We start from the raw sequence: 8894 nt of genomic DNA, 5'->3' as shown, positions 1-8894 counted from the left end.
TATTTCTAAAACAATGAGGACTATTTATAATGCCAATAATCATATTTCTTTAGTATCATTGAGCAAAAGTGATGAAGTATTTAAATTGTTTTTCCCAATGGATTGTTTAAATAGAATCCAAATAAGGTCTATATATTGCAATTAGTTGATTAGACTCTCAGTCTTATAGGTTCTCTGTCCATCTGTTTTTTTTTTAAATAATGTAAGTTTTTGTAGAAGAAACTGAGTCATTTGACTTAATATCATTTTCATAATCTATATTTCTATATTTTTTGCATCTCCAGTATTCAATATGTTTCTCTGCATGTTACTTCTAGAAACATGATAAGATTCAGATCTTTCTTTTAAAGAATACATCACTGATGATGTGTGCTTCGAGTTCTGTTAGGAGGTACATGTCGTCTAGAGTTTTGGTTTTCTTTAAAGTGATGGTTAGCAGCCACTGATAATCTTTGAGCACATTTGTTACTTAGGATTCATAAATTGGTAATTCAAAAATTCTGCCATTCCTCAGTTTTTAGCTAAATAGTTCTGTAAAGAGAAATCCTTCCTCATCAACTAATTGATACATTTTAGGATCTGTTTAATGTATGATTCTTTACCTACAATATATATTTTTTTAAACAAAGCTTTACTTGCATTCTTTATCAAATTAATTTTTATAGGGGTAAGTGATTTACAATGTTGTGTGAGTCTCCTGTACAGAAAGTGAATTAGTTATACATGTACATATATCCACTCTTTAAGATTTTTTTTTCTGTATAAGTCATTATAGAGTATTGTATAGAATTGTGTTAAATAGATCCTTGTTATCTATCTATATACAGTAGTGTGTATATGTCCATCCCAATCTCCCAGTTTATCTCTACTCACCCCTTTCCCCTAGGTAACCATAAGTTTGCTTCCTGTATCTGTAACTCTTTCTGTTTTGTAAATAAGTAAGTTCATTTGTACTATATTATTTTTTAGATTTCACATATTAACAATACCATATGATATTTATCTTTCTCTGACTTATTTCACTCAGTATGACAATCTTTCTATCCATGTCACTGCACATGGCATGATTTTGTTCTTTTATTATGGCTGAGTAATATTCCACTGCATATGTGTACCGCATCTTGTTTAGCCATTCATCTGTCAGTAGACATTTAGTTTGTTTCAATGTCCTTGCTATTGTAAATAGTGCTGCAGTGAACACTGGAGCACATGTATCTTATTGAATTATGGTTTTCTCCAGATATATGGCCAGGAATGGAATTTCTGGATCATATGATAGCTCTATTTTGGTTTTATAAGGAACCTCTATACCGTTCTGCATAGTAGCTATGCCAATTTATGTTTCCACCAACAGTGTTAGAGGGTTCCCTTATCTTCACACCTCTTCCGGTATTTATTGTTTGTAGATTTTTTTTTTTTTTGACAATGGCTGTTCTGACCAGTATAAGGTGGTATCTAATGTAGTTTTGATTTAAAATTTGGCTTTCCTACATTGCAGGTAGATTCATTACAATCTGAGCCATCAGGGAAGCCCAGTGATTAGTAGAACATCTTTTCACGTCCTTTTTGGCCATCTTCAGAGAAAAGTCTATTCAGATCTCCCATCTGTTTTTTGATTGAGTTTATATATATATATTTATATTTTATATATATTTTTATATATTATATTTATATTTATATATTATATATATATCTGTATATATATAAACTCAATATATAAACTATATATATATATATACTATATATATATATATAGCTGCATAACCTCTTTGTATATTTTGCATGTTAAGCCCTTGTTGGGTCCTTTTTTTGTAAATATTTTCTCCCACTTTGGGTTGTCTTTTTTCTTTGCTTATGGTTTCCTTGGTTGTGTAAAAGCTTTTAAGTTTAATTAAATCCCATTTATTTATTTTTGTTTTATTTTCATTACTCTAAGATGTGGATAAAAAAAATCATGCTGTGATTTATGTCAGAGAGTGTTCTGCCTATATTTTCCTCTAGGACTTATATGGTACCCAGTTTTACATTTAGGTCTTTAATCCATTTTGAATTTATTTTTGTGTATGGTGTTAGAGAATGTTCTCATTTCATTTTTTTACTGTCCAGTTTTCCAAAGAAATCTAGAGAGTCAGTGCAATCCATATCAAGTTACCAATAGCATTTTTCACAGAATTAGAACAGAAGTTTTTAAAATTTGTATGGAAACACAAAAGACCCCAATGTGTTTTGGCTGTTTGATTCCAAACAGTCAAAGAAATCTTGAGAAAGAAAAATGGAGCCAGAGGAGTCAGGATCCTTGACTTCAGACTATACTATAAAGGTACAGTAATAAAAACAGTATGGTACTGATGCAAAAATGGAATATAGATCAAAGGAATAGGATGGAAAGTCCAAGAATAAGTCCAGACATCTATGATCATCTAATCTATGATAAGGAGGCAAGAATATACAATGGAGAAAAGACCGTCTTCAATAAGTGGGACTACTAACATTATTTTCTAAGTAACTTTCTAGTTTCCTAGCATTTTCCAGGAGTTATCAAGGAGTTATTATAAACTCCTGGATAGCAACATACATCTGTCCCTTCTTAGCCAGTGATAACCTCTTTAAGTTGACTGATTCATTTTTCCTTGTGTTTTGTTATAACAGAATGCTCCAGAATTATCTTGCACATTTTATGTTCCAGACCTGGAGTCAGTCATTTTTCAAAATACTTGTACAATTTTGCATTTCTACGAGCAGTATGAGAGGTCCACTTGCTCTGCATCCTCTTCAATATTTGGTTGTAACTTTAAATTTTTTTGCTATCCTAGTGAGTATATATTGGTATTTAAGTGTAATTTTATTTTGTCTTTCCTTGATTAAAATTAGAGAATCTTTGGCTAGTTATATATTCTCTTTCATGGAATATGTTGCTCCAAATCTTTTGGCAAGAAATGTTGCTTGTAGAAGTTCTTTATTGTGAATGTCAGTCCTTTGTGTCTCTCTCTCTCCCCTCCCCTCTCCCATGCTCTCACACACAGTATAATATATAAATATATATACACTTCAATTATTTTTGACTATTCATTGTCTTGTGTATTTTGATGCACAAGGTTTTTGACTTGGAAATCTAGTTTTTAATTGTTTTCTTAATGGTTAGTGATTTTTGCCTTCTAAGAAAATCTTGCCTAACCACAAATTGCTGAGGATTTTTTCCCCCTACTTTCTCCTATAGTTGGACCTTTATAGTTGCAGCTTTATGTTTGACTGAAAATCTCTTGACTAATTTTTCTGTATGGTTTGAGATATTGGTAGTCTCATTTTTTTCCCCACATGAGTATTTATCTAGTAATGAATCATTTGATGGAATTATCCTTCAATACCTATTGGATTTCACTGCAAATTGGTGAAAAATAATGTGGACTTATTTCTAGACTACTCATTTATTCATTTGTATGGCTTCACACTAATAGTGCAATGTCTTCATTACTATGGTTTGGTTTCTTGTTTTACAACTAGGTACTATAAGTCATCTAATAGGGTTCTTTATAAACTTATTTTGGCTATTAGAGTTGTTTTACATTTCCATATGTATTTTAGCTTTGGCTTTTAATTTCTGCAAGAATGATGTTTGGGATCTTGATATCACATTGAATCTATAGATTAATTTGGAAGAATCAACTCATTTACAGTATTGTTTTCATGTTCATTAAAATGGGAAATCTCTCCATCTTATGGGTCTGACTAAGTTCTTAGTAATATTTTACGGTGGTCAGAGTGGAGATCTTATATGTTTTTTGCTAAGTTTCTTTCTTAATATATTATGCTATTAAAATGTACCATTTAAACAATGTTCAGTTATTTAACTATATATAGAAATCAATTAATTTTTTCTAGTTTTGTAGCCAGAGTTCTGATATATTCACTTATATTTAGTGACTTTTTGGTGGATTCTTCAGGGCTTTTTATAAATATAATGATAATGTCTGTAAATAAATATAGTTTTATGTATTCCTTTAAAATCTGTATTCTTGCTATTTATTTGTTATTACATTGTCTAAGACTTTTATTAAAATGTTAAATAGAGATGTGGATAGTGGAAATCTTTGTTCCTGTTTTTAGGGGAAAGTGTTCATGCTCAGTGTTATCATGTATCATGTCAACATTAGGTAACACTAGAGACACGCCATCAAAGAGAAGAATTACAGACTGAAATCTCACCAGTGGCAGAGGGAGGTGGCATTGGAGGAGAGGATGAATCAGTTTGATTCCAACTGTTTAAATGTGAGTTTCATAAAAATCTACTTTAAAATGTGGAAGAGGGATTGCCACAGGTGAGACTAAAGACAGTTAAGAGGTCATAGTAGTTATTCAGGTGGGAGATGATGAAGAACTGAACTCTGGTATTGGCAATGAGAATGGAGAGAAATTGTATGGGAGATATCTGGTAAGGTGACTTCAGGAGGGATGGCAGTATGCTGTGAAACAGAAGTCAGCTGATACATTTTCAAATTGTTGAATCACTGTCTCCCAGAGTCTAGTCTGAGCAACAGTGGTCTCAAAATATAATTGATAAAAACAGAAAATTTCCAAAAAAGAATAGGAAAAAGTGGCATACTTTAGGCCCTTTTGGGACATTACAACAGTACTGTGGGTTCAGTGCTTCTGTCTGTTTCTAATTTTATATCCTCTTTGTCAGATGAAAGGAGAATAAAAGGGATTTGAGTAATAAGATTTTTTTAAGAAAAAATTGCATGGACTGTATATTAGAGGTGAGGACTTGAGTCCTCTTAAGTGATTTTGATTTGCCAAATTTTCTTTCAAGATAATAGTTGTCAAAGTGACTTTTAAGGAGTGAAGTTTAAGATTTTTTTAAAAAATCTTACTTTAAGTGAAAACAGGTTTTCCTGGGTACTGAAATGTATTGGCATGAACTTATTTCCTGGCCATATGGATTGTAAAATAAGCTGGAGTGTTTTAGAATTATATGAGATAATTTATGCAAAGTCCCTAGCATAATGGGCACATAGTAGGCATTCCATAAATAGTAGGTTGAGGACATAGATTCCAAAATCATTAACTGAAAAGGCTATAGTTACAAACATGAATATAAATAAAATTGTTCAAGAAGAGTGAGTGAAGAAAACAACATAAATCTGGGAAAACCTGGCATGTTAGAACAGGAAGTGAGGATCTGGTGAAAGAGAGGTAAAAGTAGGGGTCAGGGAGTTATAAGAGCAACAGTAGGGCTCTCTCGTGGAAGCTAAAGCTTTAAGAAGGAAGGAGTGGTCAGGCTGAGAAATGCTTTGAAAGGGTACAAAAATTGTAGAAAAGAATTTGCCAACTCAGAAGGTCATTGGTGGCTTTAGCAAACCCAAATCCATCTTGGATTAGTAGAAAAAAATAAAGGGAAAAATCAATTTGAGTTTTCCAGATTCCATTTGAGACAAATCATGTGGAGGGACTACACATAGGGGAGATGAAAAGTTGACTGAAGGGCTATGTGATGTTTTGAGAGAAAAATACTTATGCATCCCTTAAAAGTCTCTGGTAATAGGTAATAGGTGACAGGAACTTGGTGCCTCAGTTGCCACAATCAAGCTAGGAGATATAAAGCTTCTTAATGAAGGAATCTCCTCGGGTAAATCATCACAAGCCAAGACAAAATCACGGTCTTGCTGACTTTGAGCTGCTCAAGGGCACAAGCAGCATCTTATTCACATGTGTGTCAAGAGACTACCCTAGGATCTGTCACTTAGTTGATGCTTAAAAAAAATAAATAAATAAAAGATGTAAAATTTAAAGTGATTTGGTTTGAAACTGGAGGCAGAATTGTAATTTTATGCCTTATTCAGAATGGAACAATGTGTCAGATTTGGGAATAGGAAGACAGAATTACATTTCTTAATTCATTGGACAGGACAATAAATGAAAGGAGTTTTATTTTTAAAAAATTTGTTTATTCGTTCCTTCATTTATGGCTGTGCTGGGACTCCATGGTTGCATGGGCCTATCTCTAGTTGCGGTGAGTGGGGGCTGCTCCCGAGTTGCGGTGCATCAGCTTTTCACTGCGGTGGCTTCTCTTGTTGCAGAGCCAAGCTCTGGGGTTTGTGGGCTTCAGTAGCGGAAGCACATGGGCTCAGGAGTTGTGGTTCCTGGACTTTAGAGCACAGGCTCAATAGCTGTGTTTGGGCTTAGTTGCATGGGTTTAGTTGCCACTGCATGTGGGATGTGGGATCCTCAGATGAGGGATTAAACCTGTGTCTCCTGCATTGGCAGCCAGGTTCTTTACCACTGAGCCACTAGGGAAGCCCTGAAAGGTATTTCTTAATCAAAGTCATGGGCTGCATTTAAACTTTTGCTTTGTTTATTTAGGTTTCTTACTTCTTTTACTACAAAAGAACTTTAGCTTTCATTAAATTTGATGTGTAGAGAAAAAGGAGTAGCCATGTGAGCTAAAGTGTAGAAACTAATGGGTGTAAGCATTTAAGTTAAAAAAAAAATATGTGTATATGTGCTTTAAGTAAAAATCTAAAAGTAAGAGATGAGACAAGTCAGACTGTTAGAATGAAAATACCCCTTAACAATATGATTTTGTTTAAAATTTCTGTTTATAAGAATGCAGATAACCTCTTCAAAGGGTTTTAATATCTAATTAGTTCAAGTGTATTTTGAAATTTAAAATTTTAATTAAATTTATCAATAATTCCTTTATAAGAAACTTCCACACTGTTTTCAAAATAATTCATTGACAAATTCATATTCCCACAAGGAATGTGAGAATTCCAATTGTTCCACATCCTCACCGATACTTCATGGTCAGCTTTTAAGATTTGTGTGTTTTTTTTTAACCATCTTGATTAGACGGTGTTTTAATATATATTTTCATGATGACCAATGATTTTAAGCATATTTCCTTGGACTTATTTCCCATATATCCTTTTGGTGAGATCTCCATTAAAGTCTTGTACATTTTTTAAATTGGAGGTTTAAAAAATTGTTTTCAGAATTGTTCATATTTTCTGATACAAATCTTTCCTTGGATGATTTGAAAATATTTTCTCCCAGTTTGTCTCTTTCAATTCTCTTAATTAGTTGAAGAGAAGAAATTTTGAAGTTGAATTTATCAACTTTTAATTTTATCAATTTTTAGCATCATGTTTATGTTAAATGTACAGCTACTATATGATCCAGCAATTTGAGCACTAGATACTTATCCGAGAGAAATGAATGTATGCATCCATTTAAGACATGCATGTGAATGTTACAAGCAACTTTATTTGTAATAACTGCAAAATGTAACTAACCCACATGTCCATCAACAAGTGAATGGATAAACAAATTATGGTATACCCATACTATTAAATGCTACTCAGCAATAGAAAAGGAAATGACTATTGATAGACACTAAAATATGTATGATTTCAAAATAATTATTCTGAGTGAAAGAAGCCAGATAAAAAGAGTACGTGTTTCTATTTATGTAAAATTCTAAGAAATGCATGTCAATCTGTAATGGAAAAAGGCAGGTTAGTGGCTGCTTTGGGGAAAGGGGGTAAGGTTGCAAAGGGGCATGAGCAGTTTTTGAGGTTGAGGAATATGCTCATTATACTGATTATGGTGATAGCTTCATAGGTAAAATTTTCTGTCAAAGCATATCAGATTATGCACTTAAAAATATATTATTGTATTTTAACACATACCTTAACAGAATACAGCTTGCAAAAAAATCCATTCTCTGTTAATTATATCTTAGAATCATCTAGGAGAATGCAGCACTTTAAAAATCTAACACTTTCAGTCTATTTGCTTGAAGCTCTTCATATTCATTAGAGTGGATATAACTTATCTTTAGTAGTTAAAAAGATAAAGACTAGCCTGTAGTAGGAAATAATGTCTGTTCCTACTAATGAATAAACAGAAAAAGAGCAAGTAAGCACCATGAATGACTAATGATGAATTTTAGCTTACTATTCCCTCAGAAAAAGGGAAAAAATGATTACATGGTTAACAATAGAGTGTGTTCATGCTCTATTGCTCAGTCATGTCTGACTCTTTGCGACCCTATGAACTGTATCCATGGGATTCTCCAAGCAAGAATATTGGAGTGGGTTGCCATTTCCTCCTCCAGGGGATCGTCCCCACCCAGGAAATGAATCTGTATCTCTTGCATCTCCTGCATTGCAGGTGGATTCTTTACCACTGAGACACTTACCTGGGGAGGCCAATAAAAAGGCAGTAGATATGAATTCTTTATACCTAAAGTATTATTAAATAGAAATTAGAATCATAGGTATAGATGATTAGGAAAATGCAGGAGAAAATATAAATATTTATTATATGAAATTAAATTTCAAAAAGAGTTTGATTAATACTAGCTAAACTAAGGAAGACACAGGCAGAGTGAGAAGTGGATCATTAATTATAACAAAGTGCTTGTAATGTACAGAGAAATTAATAATGACAATGACAATGTCACTGGTGATAAATGCAAAAGCAATTGCACTTTTTATGTACTCACTTTTTCAAATTTTTAACTGCCCTTCTCTGGCTGAAATTATAGGGTTTTCTATTAAAAAATTTTGTAGTGTGTATTAGGAACTTCACTTTGGCATGATATTAGAATTTCAAAATAATTATTAAAAGCTAGAGAAAACAAAAAGATATTAGGGCAATGATTTTTTTTCAGTATTTAAATAATTCTGGAAAAGTTATTAAAGATTGTTTATTAGACTTGTGGTTAATAAAATGTATTTATGAAACAACTCATTTTCAATGTTGACTTAGCTTTCTAAGCACTGTAGAAATGTTATGAATTATCAATAGGTTTTCTATATTGTATGTTTTTAAAAAGATTTGGACATGAACATTAATTAAAGTATAAATTGAAAAATTGTAAGAACAGTTATCAA

This window comes from Capricornis sumatraensis, chromosome 3 (assembly GCF_032405125.1).
Source record: "Capricornis sumatraensis isolate serow.1 chromosome 3, serow.2, whole genome shotgun sequence".
NCBI classification, from domain to species: Eukaryota; Metazoa; Chordata; class Mammalia; order Artiodactyla; family Bovidae; genus Capricornis; species Capricornis sumatraensis.
The sequence above is the reverse complement of the archived record's forward strand: the minus strand, read 5'-3'. Positions refer to the sequence as shown.